Source organism: Octopus sinensis, linkage group LG16 (assembly GCF_006345805.1).
Source record: "Octopus sinensis linkage group LG16, ASM634580v1, whole genome shotgun sequence".
NCBI classification, from domain to species: domain Eukaryota; kingdom Metazoa; phylum Mollusca; class Cephalopoda; order Octopoda; family Octopodidae; genus Octopus; species Octopus sinensis.
This window is the reverse complement of record NC_043012.1, coordinates 18,497,486-18,517,485: the sequence shown is the minus strand read 5'-3', so window position 1 is coordinate 18,517,485 and position 20,000 is coordinate 18,497,486. Positions and strand designations below refer to the sequence as shown.

The following is a 20,000-nucleotide window of genomic DNA, read 5'->3' as shown; positions in this document are numbered from 1 at the left end:
CTGAGTTCAAATTCCGCGCAGAGATCATCTATTGCCTTTAAGACTAGATTATATAGATACTACCTGAGTACCGGGGTCGATATTATCTACTTACTCTTGTGCTAAATGTTGCCAAACTGTGAGTAAGAATGTATATAGGTATGAAGAATAAAGAAACATATAAATTGGTTATAACACCCTTACATCTGAACATATGTATGTTTATCGGATTATATGTAATTTATGTGTGTGCATCACTGTATCTGCCTCTCTCTCCCTCTCTCCCCCCCTCTCTCTCTCTCTCTGTCTTCACATCTATCTATCTAGATAAGTAGATTGATAGAGAGATAGATAGATTGATATACTTATAAATGGCTAAAATATTACTGCCGATTTTATGCCTAATATTGACACGGTAAAAAACCGATGACTTCAGACATAGTGACGAACACTCTTTAGTATTTCCATTCTGACCAGTTATATGCCAACACCAGAAATATATTATTTGCTGGTATGAATGTAAACCTAGTATATTATTTTTATTGAAGGTACTTTTGCTTCTGACCTATGCAGAGATAAATGATAATACACATATCAATACAACAAATATATAATTATGTAGTACTAGTAGTAGCAGTTGTACTTGTAGTAGTAGTAGTAGTAGTAGTAAACATTCACGCGTCAACAAGCATACAGACAGACATCTAATATATGTGTACATATACATACATACACACACACACACACATATATATATATATATATATATATATATATGTATACATGCATACACACACACACACACAGGCGCACACACACACATACATATTTGTATATATGATATGTTCGATACATTTTTCTGTGTGTGTGTCGATGCATGTATGTTTGTTAATAAATAATCACATTTCTGATCTATTTCCCTCTGTTAAATCGTGATGCAGCGGAGCGAATTTCATTATTCATATTCTTTTGTTCTTTTTGTTTATGTTGTTATCACACACATCAAAAAATTCACAAATAGCGTTAGTGTTCCTACTCTATGAATAGTTCCAGGAAATGACAGAATATTCTTTGCCTATTATTAAATACATCTTTCTTTTTGTATATATAATTCATCTCATATTGAAAATTAAACAATACAAGAATATGTGTATCGTTTGCTATACTCTTATTTAATATTCTCCATATAGAAATATTTGCTTATGGCGTTGTATTATACGTCATGTCACTCACTACTTTTATTTTGTAAATTGTGAATCAAAATATTTGGTATTATTTTCTTCCTCTCTTTCATTGTTTCTTTTTTTTTTCTTTTTTTGTTTCCAAATATCAAATTTTGTCGTTCAAGAATATTATTTGCTTATGAATACGCATACACTGTCAGCGCAATTATTTTTTAAAGAAATTTGGCATTTGAACTCATTACTGACTGCCCTAAGACTATCGTGGAGATAAAATATAATTACTCTAAAACATTTAGATCAATGTGTAGAATGCTAGGGTACATACGTTATGGTATCGAATTCTAACCATAATGTGCAAGTCTCAAATCACGTTGATTGAAATACACATTTTTAATTCTTTTACCAACAATGTTTGATGTTGGCGATCTTTTTCGTTTGCTTCTAGTCACAAAACATAATCAGAAAGTTTTTAAAAAGTTGTACCTTTGATATAATTTCGTGTTGAGATTCAGAATATCGCAGTTATCTTTTGGGAAAAATTATAAATCAGAAGGAATATTTTAAAGTTACTCATTTTAAGCCAATGAAATTTTAGCCACTGTCCTCATCGCAGAATTTAAAAATGTGTGTTGTCCTGGAAACTCTGCTTCAGCAAGTAATTAATTTGAATACAAACAAGGCTGCCAATACTGGAGTTCGTGTCTGTTAGAAGAAGTACGTGGTGGGAAGGGGCTAATCATAATTATAATTATTTAAGGCTGGGTGAAAGCAATGACGACAAGTTTTATAAAGAAGAACTAAGGATTGATGCGGGAGCATAAGTCAGATCCAGAAAAAAATTCCCGCGAGATCCGTGAAGATGATCTGCGCAATGTGACCAAAAGTTTTGATCCTGGCAGAATTGTTGAAATAGACGAATCAGTCTTTCCGAGAAGAAAATACATACGGGGTTGAATACTACTCGAAAATTGGGTTTTCGGTGGTGTGTATCACCAATTTCGAGACACCTTTCTTTTTGCCAACCTTCTTGACAATATAATACACTTGAACCTTGAAAAAACCATTCGCCAATGACTTTTGCCAGGAACAGCTATTTATTTTGACCTATGGATTGCATACTCGTATATTCCTGAGATACCAGGATATCAGTTTCGCCATAGAACGATGAACCACGGTAAACTAGCAGGTCGGGATCCACACTCGGCAAATAAGAAGCAATTGAGTCTGTCTGAAGGGAGGAAATAAACAGTTCTGAGACACTCATCATGTTATAGTAAACTCGTATCTCTGCGATCAATGAGGCACCGCAGGTCTGAAAAACGAGACTTCTTTAAAATAGATACTGCATTGTATTGCTACCTTCAATGTGTTTCCGTTTCACTTCTAGTGGCAGTTCGAAGAACTTTCAGCATGGCAATGTATATAAATATAAATTTTCAAGTAGTAGGAAGAAAACAAAATGAAAAAATATCAGAGAGAAAATTCTGTTTTATTCATGTGACTTCGTTTTACTTGGGTTGTTATTTCAAACGGCATATCGAAGAAATCTAACTATGGCTATGGCAATAACGTTATTATTAATTTTTTTCTTTCTATTTAACACAGGTTTTGTTTCAGCTCCTGGTGTCTTGCAAGCGTATCGTGGTTGCTACCTGCAGCCTATGTTACCATGCTATACACTCCTTTTAGCTATCTAGTACTTTCCTGATTATTCTGAGGCAAAACATTTGTAAATTCTCGACTGGACACTATTCCAATTTCATTTATATTCCTCTTGATGCTTTCTAGTACTGTCCCCAAAGACCCAACAATAACTGGCATTATCTTCACCATCTGTATTTTCCATAACCGAGTTATATCGGACTTAAGAGGGTTATTTTTGTCTATCTTTTAGACTTCCTTCTTGACTATTTGTAGGTAAAATTGTCATGCAACATCATGCTACATTATTATTATTATTATTATTATTATTATTATTATTATTATTATTATATTATTATTATTATTATTATTATTATCTGCATGTTTGTTACAATCACTTGCTGAGACACATCCAGTGCCCTGGGCTAGTAAAATATAAGACATGTTAGAGTATGATTGAAGGCATGGGGACAAGAAGGGGTAGGTGCAGTAGTGAAGTATCATCATATATTACAATACAGATATTTAAATTAAAAGGGTTTTTCATAGGACGTGGGCAGTATTTATCAGCAGAATCTTTTGGATTTCTCTGAGACATGGTTCTCGCCGGATATTATCTACATGTTTCTGACATCCTTTTCTTATCATAACTGCCCAGTTATAACCTACAATAATGGGATTAGTTCCCGCTTTAAGATGCCACACATTTTGTATTTCAATTTCCACGTCCTTATATTTAATTAATTCGTCACCTTTCTTTACAGATATATTATTGGCGGTGGGAGTACTTACATCTATTAGTGCAGAAGCATTTTCTTCCTTCTCTTTAATGACTCTCTTGTAGATTAGCCTGCACCATTCAGTCGGTGTTGACTGGAAAATCCCCGAGGATAGTGACATTTTTACATTCAACGATTGACTCAGGATTATGTCCAGTAAGCAGGAGTTCTGATTTTGTAGTATTTACATTTTTTATAAATCCTGTCCTACATTATCGTAGCAATTATTTCTGTTCGCTTGGTCTCAGTACAGGACATCCCGAGACGAGATGCTCTATAGTTTCAAAAAATTTATTGCAGAATCTGCATTTAGAGTGTGAACCGTTTTAAAGAATTTACTCTGGTAATTTTTGGTAAGCAAGCTTTGATCTTGTGTCGCAAATTAGAAACCTTCATTCTCTGCATTCAGACCTTCTCAGCCACCAATGGGTTGTTGCTTGCTCTACATGAGCATTTCGGTTTCGAAGTATATAATGTCCATGCAGAGGTGTCTAGCTCCACCTCTTCTCGGTTTGTTTCTGCCCATACTTTTTTGCTATATGTTTGATCCGTTTGATTGTTTGGTGGAAGTTGTTTCCGCTTCTTGTTCCAATTCAGGGTTAATGCCGCGTTCGTTTGTGGATTTGGAAGCTTCCTTCACAATGGAGTTTGATCTTTTGCTGATTTCGTGTTAGCACACAAGCCGCAGCATTCAGTCCCCTGTAATAGATAAGTACTTGTTCATTGCTATGATGGAAGTCTTGTAGCACAGTTCTACTCGAATCATTCATCTTCCCCCATTACTTGTAGGAAGGTACTGACGATCAACGTCAGATTATCGGTGGTGCATGTTTTTAGATGTTAGTTTTCTTGTTTTCCTGTTCAGGCGTATTCTTTTCCTCTTCTTTTTTTCTTCTTTTTTTCTTCTTTTTTTCTTCTTTTTCTTCTCCTTCTTCTTCTTCTTCTTCTTCTTCTTCTTATTATTATTATTATTATTATTATTTATTATTATTATTATTATTTATTATTATTATTATATTATTATTATTATTATTGTATATAAATATAAATCTTCAAGAAAATATTCATTACTTCCTTATTGTGTTCCTTTATCATTTTAGAAGAAAAAAACTGTTTGTCTGTTTTCATTTCTTTCATTAAATTCATTTGAAAAGATGCCACATGCTTCTCTTCTTCATTTTGATCAATGTTGTCATGGCAATTAGGTTGCCATAGCAGCAAACAGCTTCGACATCAGCTTGAGAGGAAACAACTCGTTAATTGGCCCAAAACATATCTCTTTAAATGTTTCTATGAGGTTAAAAACTAATTTTTTTCGAAAAAATGAATGCAATATTCGTCATCAGCTTGTAAATCTACATCCGTAGAAAATTTTAAATCAATCCATTGAAAATTGAAAAAAAAAAAATCTTCAAGCGTTTGGAAACAAACAAAAGCAATTCTGTGTTGGCACAACCTTGCCAAGTGAATTTTCAATATTTTGAAGTCAATATCTCCTTTGTACGTTATTTTTACTGAACTGAAAATGACGAAACTCAAACTTGAGTATGGCATGATATTTCATGAATAATATTTTCTAGTATAGAGAGGTCAGGGATCTTATCACAGGCTAATGAGAACTACTACAGATAAAGCTCGGTGAATAAACATGTTTTTTGTTCACTTGGGTAATTGCTCTTCTTGTGAGGAGGGTTCTGAGCACCCTCAGGACTAAGAAGACTTGTCAAAGGTCGGATGTACTGCTTATGAGCCAATGACCATCCAGTTCAAGAAGGCAATGGCAATCCACCCCATTATCACTGCCACTAGAGGACAATGCTAGTGCCAGAACGATGTAACGCTACCGCTTTATTCGATGGCAGATCGCACGCTTTAACGAGAAAACTTTCCTTGTAGTGTCAACAAAGTGATGCAAAAGTGTACGAGGCATGGCGGTGACCATCACGAATACGGAAGCGATGGCGAGGCGATGGTGGTGGCGGCGACGTCTGCCATAGGCGCAAGACCTGGAGATTTGCGTAAAAGCAGGCTAATCGATTACGTCAATTTCACCGTTCAAATGACACTTTTTTTTAGAGATAGAAGAAATAGTAGGTCAACCTCGACGAAATTTTAATTCTTCACTTATAGCCGGAAGTAATTCTGTGATACATTCTGTCCGTTTTACTAATTATTCTGCCAGCTTATCCAATTCTTTAATGAAAGGTGTTCAAAACAATATACAACCTTACTTAAATTAATCAAATTAGCAGCAAGTAATCTAATTATAAAGCTTCCTAATGAGGGACGGTCATATGAACATTTTTTAAGGAATTGGATAATCTAACAAAGAATATAAATGCAATTTTTCAACTGTGCTGTTTAATACCAAGGTCAGCCTTTTTTGGACCTTGAAGCTGTGATTAACCAATGTTATTTCCAGTCATACCCTGGCCCTAAAATAATTAACGGTAAAATTTTAGGGGTTTTTTTGTTTGCTCTTTTGCTATCAGGCCGAGCAATTATACAGATATTACATTACTGGAACATTTCTACTCTTTCCACTACTTGTAAGATAGGATGAAACATTATCTATCCAAACAACTATAAATGTATCCTATATTTTATCCATTATTATTTCTTTGTTTATCATTCTACCTTCCTGGACATGTATTTATGTATTTATCTCTCTCAATGGACATGGGGATACATACACACACAAACACAAATACACACGCACATGCATATAATATATGTGTTTCTTTTCTGTGTATCTTTCTGTTGAAGAGCGTAGGCTCTACACGTAAAAGACTTGTATTATTTATATTCTTGAGCGCCATACTAATACAATTGTTCGTTTGTATTCCACCTGCCTTCGTCTTTTGTTTATTTTCATAAAGCTTCCCGTTATATATATATATATATATATATATATATATACGCTGTTGTAAGGTTGTTAGAGAATCTTTTATTTGCTGTGCATCAATGAATAACAAGGATGTATGTGTATGAAAATATTTGAATTGCAAAGCATCAGAGTGTTGAGACAGTTTACAAGTTGTATAATATTCGTCGTTTTCTAATTTCAGCTCTCCTTCTCGCTCGTTGTGGTATGTAGTTTAGTATAATATCTCGATTAATATGTTGTGTGCTACCTTGTACACACACGTTTTCCAGTAATACAAAACCGCCTGAACGCAAACAAATAGGCAGAAGACAATAGTAGCCTTAAATACACATTTAGTTTTATTTGCATCTAACGTGAATTTTGTTCATTTTTCTAGGGTCTTTGTTTGCTTTTTAGACTTCACTTTGCAAGTGTGGAGAGAGCAATCAATGTGTATGTTTCTTTTTTCAATCGAAGCAATACAATAAAGTACAATTAAAGGTTTCTTAATTAACTCCAGCGAACAAAATATTCTGTGCAACTGTCGATACTGAGACGCCTGTTAATGCCAGAAATATGTTGATAAAGGAATGAAATCATTCACTGGTAAACAGAAATATCTGGCTATGCATAAGTGTCTGCCAGTATGACGTGACAATGAATTTAGCAGGGAAAAAAACATTTAGCAATAAAAAACCAAAGCTTTTCATATGAAAGTAAGTGAAACTAATATACAAATATTGCATTTTCTTTACAGCCATTTATTATTTTGTATGAATTCAAGACGTTTTCTCAAATATATAGTAGGATATTTAATAACTATAGGTATAATCTACAGATAATATTATTGATATTAGATACAAAAGCGGAGCAGATTTATAATGGAATAATAATTTCTTTGGTGGGCATTGAATAGCTTTAGATTGTAATGTAAATTCACCATTGAGTGTCCAGAATATAACGGTGTTGTTATTACTTTCTGAGTATAGTATAGAAAAAAATGTTATTTTATTAAATCATTTAATACAAACTTATTTATCTATTGATTTAATCTTTCATTACTAGTGCTGCAATTCTTCAACTACGCCAGCAATATGAATACGATTTTATAAATCTTATAATCTGGGCTACGTTGCGACGAACATGTAAAAATATTTATGGTGTATTTTTCTTGTAATAGATAAATAAATATGGACGTGAGGCCGACCGTTATGACTAAAACGACTTACGAGACTTTTGGTTCAAACTCTAGAAACTAATACACATGAACAAAATCAAACATAAAGTGAAAAATGTTAGATTCAAATTCACACTAGTCAAATCACAATATGCATGAAAGAAAGTATCACCGAATTGAAATGTGTGTGTGTGCATTGTTATGTGAGAGTAACATATACAAGTATGCATATTTATATATGTGTTATTTCGCACGTTCGGATGACCTCTACATCACTCTATTCTGCTCTCGCCGCTACTCAACTGTTCTCTCTTCTAGTCTACCGACTGCTACTCTTGTGGTTTTACAACTGCTTTCAGTAACTCTTCCATTTCGGTACTATTCGAAACCTCGTCGCCACTGTGTAGTATTGCGACATAACAGTATGTGTGTATGTGTGTGTTTGTGTGTGTGTGTGTGCAAATATATATATATATATATATATATATATATATATATATATATATATATATATATTTGTATGAATGTATATAGACACAGTTCGCGTACAGTAGTGTACAGCAGGGATCGACACCATCCCCTGCCGGAGCCTCGTGGAGCTTTAAGTGTTTTCGCTCAATAAACACTCACAACGCCCGGTCTGGGAATCGAAAGCGCGATCCTATGACAATTTTCTCTCACTCTTACTTCCTGTTTCTGTTGTACCTTGTATTTCAAAGGGCCGGCCTTGTCACTCTCTGTGTCACGCTGAATATCCCCGAGAAGTACGTTAAGGGTACACGTGTCTGAGGAGTGCTCAGCCACTTACACGTTAATTTCACGAGCAGGCTGTTCCATTGATTCGGTCAACCGGAACCCTCGTCGTCGTAACCGACGGAGTGCACCCATCCACAGTAGTGTCTATAACACACAATGAAGAAAGCATAGATCTTAATAAAACGGTTTTGTACAATTTGGCGGAAATTGGTGGGGATTTTACGTTACTTCTGTATATCTTAATAGAGTTGTAATCATTTCATTATTATGATAATTCTCAGAGGTTCTCTGCATATATTTAGTGGTCTCTTCATATAAGTGACAAGGAGCGTCGTTAAGAGAGGATTTGTTTATGTTGCTAAATTTGGTTGACATATGCACTTCAGTATTTGCAGAAATTAATTTCTCCGAAATTTGGCGCAGTAGGCACAACTGTTCAGAAAAGCGTGTTAAGATAGACATTGTTTACTCTAGTGATGTGTTGTGCTTCAGTTTTGCAGTGTAAGCATGTATATTATTAAATGCTTGCCCGGGGTTTTATAATTTCTGGCAAAAGTTATTTTATCAGTTTGTGCGTCTATGTTCCCGTCACTGGACTACGGCAAATACAACATCAATTTAGCAGATAATCGTGACAACTTCTTTAGATCAATTACCATATTGGTATGATGATCGAGTGAATATTATTAATGGTGCTAAAATATATACAAACTTACATGCTTACATACGTACATTGAAAAAGTTACATTCCAAAAATAGCTCATGCTCTCATTGAAGATAATCCGGACTGTGGTCATTGCCAAAATTTGAAGAAATTGTATAATTGTTATCTAATTAGCCGGTAAAATTAGGCTTACTGGAGTTCTGAGAATCTGATTAGGACAGGGGAACATCATGTTTATTTATCAGAATTTACAGAATGGTGCGGCATATCACCAAAAGGATAAATATGAGCATTCATTTGGACGATACTATGACAGTTTACATTGAAGTGAAACTACGGCAACAATTTTATGCGAAGTATTTCAAAGGATTTTGAAAATGTAGAGATTTATCTCCAGCAAAATGGTACTTCTTCATCTTACCATATAACTATAAGTGCCTACCCTACCAAAATTTTAACATACAGGGGGATTACACGTCCGATTTCACCGGACATTACGCGACTAGAATTCAATTTATTTATGGGATGTTTGAAACGTGAATTTTTCATAACACTCGAATGATTAACAAAAGCCATTGCACGTAAATGTGCACATACACAGAACGAACTGCTTCGTGACTTTTGCGGTATTATTCCTTTGAATGGGAGTGGGGTTTCATAAAAGAGAAATAAATTACGCCTGTAGATTCTATTTTATTTTGAAAATTAAATGTATTTTCAAAAACGCTGATTTTATGATAATTCAATTAATGTCTACATATATTTAGGTCTCTCTGTATGTATTAGCCTCTGTGTATACATAGTAGTAGATACATATATAAACGCAGTTGATACTATTCACTAGTGAGTGACTAAATTCAATTATCAACATAGTTATGGCCTTAAAAGTCGTCTTAGCAAACTGTGTCGACTGGTAAGGACTTGTGCGATGGTGATAATTAACAATATGAAATTGCCTCTATTCAGGCCATACACATGCACAGAGCGCATACATTAGTACACATGCATGCACACGTACACACATAAACACCCCCCCATATATATATATATATATATATATATATATATATATATAATATATATATATATATATTATATATATATATAGATATATATATATATATATATAAGTAATTGAGTAGTTGAATGAATTATCTTATTATGGATAATTCGATTAACCGATACCTGGGTAGCAAATTCACGTCAGAAAAACACGGTTGAAGCTACATGCCAAGGGCAGATATCACGTGCCTTCGTGTGGAAATTTGTGTGTTTTTTTTTTAATACAAATAAATGAAAGAATGCAGTTGAACGACGAATTAACAAAATTCCTTTATTTTCGACATATAATTTCGAAGGAATAAGGGGTGCATTATGCCGCCTTCTCATCAGGAAAAACAAGGAACTTATGTCAGCATCAAGATGAACAAAAACTTTTAGATGACTGCCCACACGGAGCCCATAGCGATATATATATATATATATAAATATGTGTATATGCAAACAATTAGCGTAGGTGTCTAGATATACTTATGTATTTGGTCATAAGTAAACATGCAGCGTCAAATTTAGACTCTCTGCAGAATTCCACGATATGCTTTTATTAGAATTATGATTTTTTTCTGTATTTTTTGGTATGGGTATCGAGCCGACACTTTTTGGCGTCTTTATGGCTCGTTATTATTTACTTGCAACGTTTATATCGATACGAAAAATATTTGGGTATCATAACACATACAATTTTATTTGCATCAGATGTTGGGTGGTTTTCTATAGTAAATCTTAGAAAAATATTTGTATCTTAAGCTTTTATCTTTTATATGTTTCAGTTATTTCATGAAGTCATAATTTTAACAAATCCACTGCCATTATCCTTTTCCTGGACTGCTAGTTTGCGGGGAAGTAACACATATACACATGCATGCGCGCGCATACACACACACACACACACATACACACACACGCACGCACACACATTTTCATATTTATATATACGATGGCAGGATACGCATAAATTTATAGTTTTGTTTGATTGTGTGTGCCGAAAATATCTAATAACTTGTACGATTTAGATAAAAATACATTTCGCCTCTTTCCATTTAATTGTTTCAGTCATTTGACTGTGGCCATGCTGGAGCACCGCCGTTAGTCGAGAAAATCGACCGCGAGACTTATTCTTTGGAAGCCTATTACTTATTCTATCGGTCTGTTTGGACGAACCGCTAAGTTACGGGGACGTAAACACACCAGCATCCGTTGTCAAGCAATGTTGGTGGGACAAACACAGACACACAAACATGCACACATACATATATGTATATATATACATATATGTACATACATATATACGACAGGCTTCTGTCAGTTTCCGTCTACCAAATCCACTCACAACGCATTGGTCGGTCCGAGGCTATAGTTGAAATCACTTGCCCAAGGTGCCGCGCAGTGGGACTGGACCCGGAACCATGTGGCTGATTTACCATGTGGTTGGTAAGCAAGATACTTACCACAGAGCCACTCTTAGCCATTTAGAACGATTTGAAAAAATTATCATCTTACCTGAAAACCTGTCTATAAGAGGAGAAAAATCTTAGTAGCAGATGACTCATTATCATTTTAATACAAATCAGTAGACAAATACAAATGTAAATCAGCGAAAAACACAAATTTTCAAGGGTCTGAATAGGATTTGTAAATATTGGTTTTATATTTAGGCACGAGGCAGGACTTTCCGTGGGAGAGGGTTAATCATTAACATTGACCCCCACCCCAAGGATACAACACTAGTACTAGTTCGAGGGTATGGTGGTGGAAGACAGCCGTCGACGTTGCCACGCAGTGGGACTGAACCAGGAGCCATGTGGTAGAGAAGCAAGTTTCCTATCACTCTGCCAATTCTGTGCCTATATATATATATATATATATATATATATATATATATATATAATATATATATATATATATATATATATATATATATATATATAAATGTTATATATATGAACATATGTTTATATGTATGTATATTATATATATATATATATATATATATATATATATATATATATATATATATATACTATCCCTCTATCTATATACATATATATAAGTTAGTATTTGTTACGTTGTTACTTTTAATAATATGATGTGGAATAACAGCCCAATGCTTCGATGTCAGTGTGCTTAATCTCGTGAAATTTTAACATATACGTATATTTGCGCGTGCGTGTGTGTGTGTGTGTATGTGTGTGCATATGTGTGTGTGTTTGTGTGTGTGTGTTTGTGTGTGTACTGTTCTATTGTGGATGTCAGTCTGCCAAAAAATATCAAAAATTGCTTGCAGTCCATTCTTCAATTATTAATTGTTAATTGATTCATTTGACAAAATTTTGACCAAAACATTGTGGTTATGTCTTTGAATACTATATAATAGTCTCCAATGCGTGCGTCTGGTCTATTTATATGTTGTTGTTTCTCAGTCCAACTATGTGTATTATTGACTTCTAAGTATGATATTTGTTGTTGATTCTGATGCGGTATGTACGTTTGTGTCTGTTTATATGTGCGTGTATATTAACGCTAATAAATGTATAGCCAAAAGCCGTTATCTGTTTAGGAGACAAAAAAAATAATTCAATAAACAATAGTAACGAAATATATTTTATACGTAATTGTGTGCGTGTAGACGTTTATAAGAATGCGTGTGTTTTGGTGAGTGTTGTATTTCTGCTGCTATTTTTTTTTTAATATCTGTTCCCAAACTTACTAACATATACTGCAACATGTGTGTGTGTGCCTGTATATGTGCTTACATATACGTGTATGTGTGTCTGTGTGTATGTACATGTGTGAATGTATATATTTGCATACATTTATTATTGCACAGCAGATATGTTTAAATATATTCTTATATGTATGTCTAAATATATATATATATACATATATCAGTATATATATATATATATGGGGGGTGCGCGTGTATATATATATATATATATATATATATATATGTGTGTGTGTGTGTGTGTGTGTATCGTTACGTATGTTTTATATAAATGGTGCTTTTCCATATTTTGTTGTTTGTTAACGAAATAGATCGCAACTTTTGATACAATTTTATTGCAATGTATCTGTTTTTATTCGAAGAATCGCGGCGTTATGTCTTTGACTTTATATATATTATATATATATATATATATATATATATATTATATATATATATATATATATATATTATATATATATATATATATATATATATATATATATATATACATATATATATATATACATACATTTATATATATACAAAGAGAAAGAGAGAGAGAAATGTTCCTGGCTGCGTTCGTATATTCGATATCATCAACGTTCTCTGTGTGCAGCTAAGTTAAACAGAACCATATGACTCTTCACGTATTCACTCACAGTCACAACCGCTGACGCACATACACACAAACCCATATTCACACAGAAACATATATATATATATATATATATATATATATATATATATATATATATTATATATATATAATATATTTATACATATATATATACAGACACATATACACACATGCGCACATACACATACTTGAAAATACCGGTACCCTCCACTGACCATTCTTCTACGCACATGTGTAGGTAGACATGCAAGACGCAGCCACTCCTACCAAAATTCTTACTATAAATTCTTCCTATGACCTTAAACGATACTAAGCCAGTCACAACCACAGACAGGTACACACACGTGCTATCATTATACACACACACACAGAGACCTGCCCACTCGCACATACCCACACATACACACACTCTCCTGTCTTTGAAAGAACTTTTTCTTCAGCCATTCCTTTCCGGTCATTTCAATAAGTTACCGCGTGTGTATCGTTGGCGATATTTTTCTATGTCTTCCCTTTCTTGGACTTTTCCTTTTTTTCATTTTTCTGACGAAGGGCTCTGGTCGAAACGTTAAATCCTTCTTTCCTTTCCTGAGCATCCAATAACACTATACTTGTTCCATGTCCTTGCGATTTTGTGTTTTCTCTTTGTTCATGTTTGGAATATATATATATATATATATATATATATATATATGCGTCAGCGGTTGTGACTGAGTGAATAAGTGAAGAGTAATATGGTTCTGTTTAACTTAGCTGCACACATTGAACGTTTATGATATGTGTACCGTTGGCGATTTTTTTCGTCCGTCTTCCCTTCTCTGGATCTTTCATTCTGCTATGTTTCCGACGAAGAGCTCCGCTCGAAACGGTAAACCCTCCTTCTTTCCTTCTTTCCTGAGCGTCCAATAATACTATATTTGTCCCACGTCCTCGCGTTGTTGTGTTTTTTTGTGCTTTCTTGTTTGGATTAACTTTATATATATATATATAATATATATATATATTGGGGTCGATAGAGTGAAGACAAAAGCACCAGTGGGATACTGGTTGATAAAATCATGCAGACCCTCTCCCCTAAAATTACCAGCCTTGTGCCTAGATTATAAATGATTATTACTATTTTTCATTTATTACTGTGTTTATTGTTGGGGCTCTGCGTTTTCATAAGTTACTTGTCTGGGATCCACCTGTTGAAGATGTCCTCGTTGTTCCTTCGAACCACAGGATGATTCTACTATAGATTGAATCATACCTGCTTCATTGTTTGTTAGTCTCTGTTGTGTTTCATTTATAAACATTTTAGCAAATCGATCCTATTATCTCTTCCAGACCTATGAATTAGCGACGGAACAGCAACCCCTAATAGCAGTTTGCTTCTAGGGGAATACACCTTTTTGCTAGCATATATATATGAAGTTTCGTCGTGATTATGAATCTTCAGTTTCTTTCTTTCTCTAAGTACATTATTTTGAGGTGGATATAAACAGGGCAAACTTTTTTGTTTACTTTAGAAAATAGAAAAAATATGTTTCTAAACTACTTCAGCTCAACTATAGGTTGTTTCTCTATAGACTTGCCTGTAACCTTCTATCTATAAAAAATAGTAATTTAACAACATACGTTTGTTTGGGCTTTTTCCAACTTATTCAGCTACACTTCACACAAAGTAATTTGTGTCATCGTAAGGATCGGCGAAAACATGATTTAATGGATCTGTCACGTTTTTCTCGAATCGTTTCTTTGTAATTTCCTTTTCGTTAAATATTATACAAATAAGTAAGCTCGTTCAATTCTAAGTTTAGCGCCTACTAGTACTACATTATGGAATTTCTTGACTCTGCCAAGTGTCTATTTTTTTAGATTTCATTTATTTTGTATTTTAAATTTAAATTATTTGGGTTTTTTTCGCTGATGATATAAGGGAAATATTCCCATGTTTTTTATCATAATTGTTTGTAAACATTCTGACAGTGTTGCTCACGTTCAAGTGCAGGAATAAATAATATCTTAGTTTATATTAGAAAAGCACTTACACTCACAGGCATTTATAATCAACTTAGCTATGAATTTTAGCAATTTTTTAATTCTTTTATTCTTTTACTTTTCTCAGTCATTTCAGTGTGGTCATGCTGGAGCACCGTTTTTATTCGAGCAAATCGACCCTAGGACTTATTCTCAGTAAGTCTGGTACTTATTCTACCTAGTCTTTTGCCGAACCGCTAAGTTACGGGGACTTAAACACACCAGAATTGATTGTCAAGCAATATATATATATGACGAGCGTCTTTCAGTTTCCGTCTACCAAATCTACTCACAAGGCTTAGGTCTTTTATATTGTGTATATATCTCTCTCCCTCTCACTCCCTCTCTTTACACGGTCGCTGGAAGGGGACTTAACTCATGTTTTGTAAACAATAATGGTGTCACTACAGTGGATTTCTCCGCCGTGAAAATTGAAGTTATGGCTCAAAATTATTTACCGCTATTCGCGGATGCCTCGGGGTGAAATAATTTGACGAAAATACAGCTAGGGTCGAGACGAATATCCTCCTAAAATTTGAGCGACATGCGTGCTAATTTGTGAATGTTCATAAGCTACTTTCACGTACACACACACACACACATCTTGCCTTATATATATATATATATATATATATATATATATATATATATATACAGATGTTGGGAACAATGGTCCGTCTTGAATACTATTTGCTCCTAACGTACGTGCCTACTTTGGACAGTATTTATAAAATCGCTGCATTGGAAAATTTTCATATAAAAACATTCCCTGAAAAGCAAGCGGTTCTTGGTGAAACTATTGTATTATTCAAACCAATCGGATTCAAAAACAAGTAAATGATTTTAATGACTGGATTACATTTGAATATGTGCTGCACTATTAACGCACACAAAAACAATAAATAGTGTAAATAGTTGATTATAATTTTGAGACAGTGTAAAGGAAGTGGACATGCATTCACTGAAACGAGATATGAAGTCATTCAGATTATCTTCTAGCCACTACGTTCTCACTACCGATAAATCGAATCATACACCGTGTTTGTTTCTCTCCTGCTGAGAGCTAAATGAATTATCATTATGGTACGTACTGAAATACAGATAACGACGTTGAGAATTAAATGTTTTCAATGTGTAAACAACGACAACACGCTGATGTTAAATGAAGCAAGGATACCATATATCACGGATGTGTCCACCTACACCCGAAGCTTTGCAGATATATGTCCCCTCTTTCTGAATTACATTACATTAGTGATAACTACTTGACGTCAACCGCTGATAATTAGGGTTAGTCTAATATATATCATATTGAAAACGATGCAGTCTTAATTTTCAACGTTACCGTTAACCCATTTGCGTATATCACATTCATATCTATAATTAACAGGAACTAATTCAGCAAATGACATATGAGTACTTTATTTAACTCGTACAGGAGTACACAACTGTGTGAGCACGTGTATGCAGGGAAAGGAAGCAAATCTATAATATATAGACACCCGCACACGTACAGACACAAACGGATACGCATGCACATACTCAAATACAAGAGCACCTCCATCCATTTCTTCTGTTTCAATTTTATCCCCTTCATTATCTGCATTGTCTTCGTAATGTTTGATGAAGGACGTTTTCGGAAACATTATCAATTACACTTATTCCTGTCAACTCTGAATTCGATAGCCGTATTTCGTCTGCCGTTAAGTTCTGAGTTCAAATTCAGCCGATGTCGACTTTGCCTTTTATACTTTAGGGGTCGATATAATTAAGTACTAGTTACGCACTGGAGTCGATGTAATCGGCTTAATCCGTTTGTCTGTCCTTGTTTGTCCCCTCTATGTAATAAAGAAACCACACACACACACACACACACACATACATATATAATATATATATTATATATATATATATATATATATATATATATATATCATATCTATGTACATCACACACTCACTCACGCACACACACACACATATATATTACCACTTATGTGTGCATGTGTCTGATATAAATATGTGTACAATACATGTGCATTAAGTGCGTGTGTGTGTGTATGCATATGTATTTGTATATGTATGAACTGATACGCCACCAGTTGCTAGTTCGATATTTTGCTCATTAGGACAACGTACTGAAAATCATATTCATTATGAAAAATTGACCAGTAATGTTTTAATAAGGCTAGTAGAGACAAATGAAACAAGTGAAACATATTGTGACGTATATAATATAATGATATGTTCTAATGAGTATTATACAATATTTTTGAAATTCTTAAGCGTTGTCGTGAAAGGCGAAGTCTTGTAATACAATGATTCAAGTATATCCTTACATTGACCTTTACTTTCAGATACACCCCAACAATCATAATGAACACAAACACACACACACAGATACACATACATACACATGCACACACAAGAACAGATCGACGCACACATATACGGGCATGTGTGTGTAGTGTATTCCTTTTGGCAACCCCTGATTTGACTGAGTGTTCAGATTTTGCAAACAACTTGCAACTCGACGAAAATGAAACATGTTATAAGTGGCTTCTAAGGTATCAAGTACAGATTCTTCCGATACTCAACGTGAAACGGACGCATGTTTATGAGTATGTGTATGTGCATGCATGTGAGTGTATGTGTGTATACAAACATGGCAATGTATATATGTATATACATATATGTATATATATATAATATATATATTTATATGTGCGTATATATATATATATATATATATATATATATATATATATGTATGTGTGTATATATATATGTATGTATTGTATGTATGTATATGTATGTATATATGTATATATATATATATATATATATGATATGTTTTAATGAGTATTATACAATATTCAACATGTGATCTCTTGAGCACCACCACCCAACAATTTTTTTCCTCTGTCTTCCCTTCTCGGGATCTGTCCTTCTCCTTTGTTTCCGACGAAGAGCTCCGCTCGAAACGTTAAATCCTCCTTCCCTTCTTTCTTGAGCGTCAAATAATACTTTAATTGTTCCACGTCCTCGCGTTGCTGTTTTTTTCTGTGTTTTCTGTTTGGATTAACTTTAACTATATATATATATATATATATAATATATATTATATATAATATATATATATATATATATATATATAGCACACATGTATATATAATATGCAAATATATATACATATATATATATATATGCATATATACAATTATCTATATATATATATATATATATATATATATATATCATTGTATATATAATAGAAATATATTTCCAAGTCTCTCTAAAAGAGACTGCGGCAGCGGTACTGGATATTAATAGTTATCGCCAAGCTAACATGGCAGTCCAGAAAATTAGGACGAATGCTGCCGTTGATTAGCTGCAAGAGGCCATCGCCTCTACCTAGGTAAATAATCCTTCAAATACACGGTAAGTGGTGATCGCTGCCTGGTTCGGCTGATTTACATTGATCAGGGGCAAATAACCTGAAACTAGTCTGTAGATGCCAGACCAGCAAGGAGAAACGGCTGACCTCCGCCTGTAGGAATGTTATAATGGTAGCGCGTTCGTGTGTTACATAGCTAGCTAGAGGCGATAACCTCTTGGAGTAAATCAACGGCAGCATTCGTCCTATTTTTCTGGACTCCCATGTTTGGTGATAACTATTAATATCCAGTACCGCTGATGTAGTCTCCTTTAGCGAGACTTAGGTGTATTAATATTTCTATTTTTTAAAACCAGTGGATTTTTTCCACTGAATTTAGGTAAATAATCATTGGAACAGACGGTCTGTAGCGACGCTTGCTAGTTTCGGCTGCTCTACATTGGTAAGGGGCAAATACCCTGAAACTAATCTGTAGATGCCAGACCAGCACGGAGAAACGGCTGACCTCCCCCTGTAGGAAGGTTATAATGGTAGCGCGTTCGTGTATTACATACCTAGTTACAGGCGATGACTTCTTGGGGCAAATCAACGGCAGAATTCATCATATTTTTCTGGTCTGCCATGTTAGTTTGACGATAAGTTTTAATATTCCATAAATATATATATATTATATAATATATATATATATACATATATATATTACATACATATATATATAATATATATATAGATATATATATATATATATATATATATATTATATATATTATATATATGCGTGTGTATGTGTGTGTGTACATATATATATATATATATATATATATATATATATATATATATATATACAATTTATGCATATTCACATATATGTCTACTTGTATTCTTGTTTCATTTTTATATTTACGCATAAAATTCTGCGATGGAATATGCCTGTCTGGCTCTCTGTGATGGGGTGTGGGTCCATTATGCATGTTTAACTCTGTGTTGCTGTCTACCTCGATGTAAAATAAGTTGTAAGATATTGTGGGAGAACATTAAACGTACATATTGCTTTTCACTTAATTGCTTCGTGTCTTCAGAGAATACTACTTCTAAAAGACCGTTTGATCATACTTGTTTAATAAACCGTCAAGTTT

At 33.9% G+C, this 20,000-nt stretch overlaps 1 protein-coding gene across 2 annotated transcripts in view; it reads left to right on the top strand.

Annotated features, from left to right (window-relative positions):
- The window catches only part of LOC118766527, a 476,986-nt gene that overhangs the window by 285,422 nt on the left and 171,564 nt on the right, over positions 1 to 20,000 (top strand). The window lies entirely within an intron of this gene.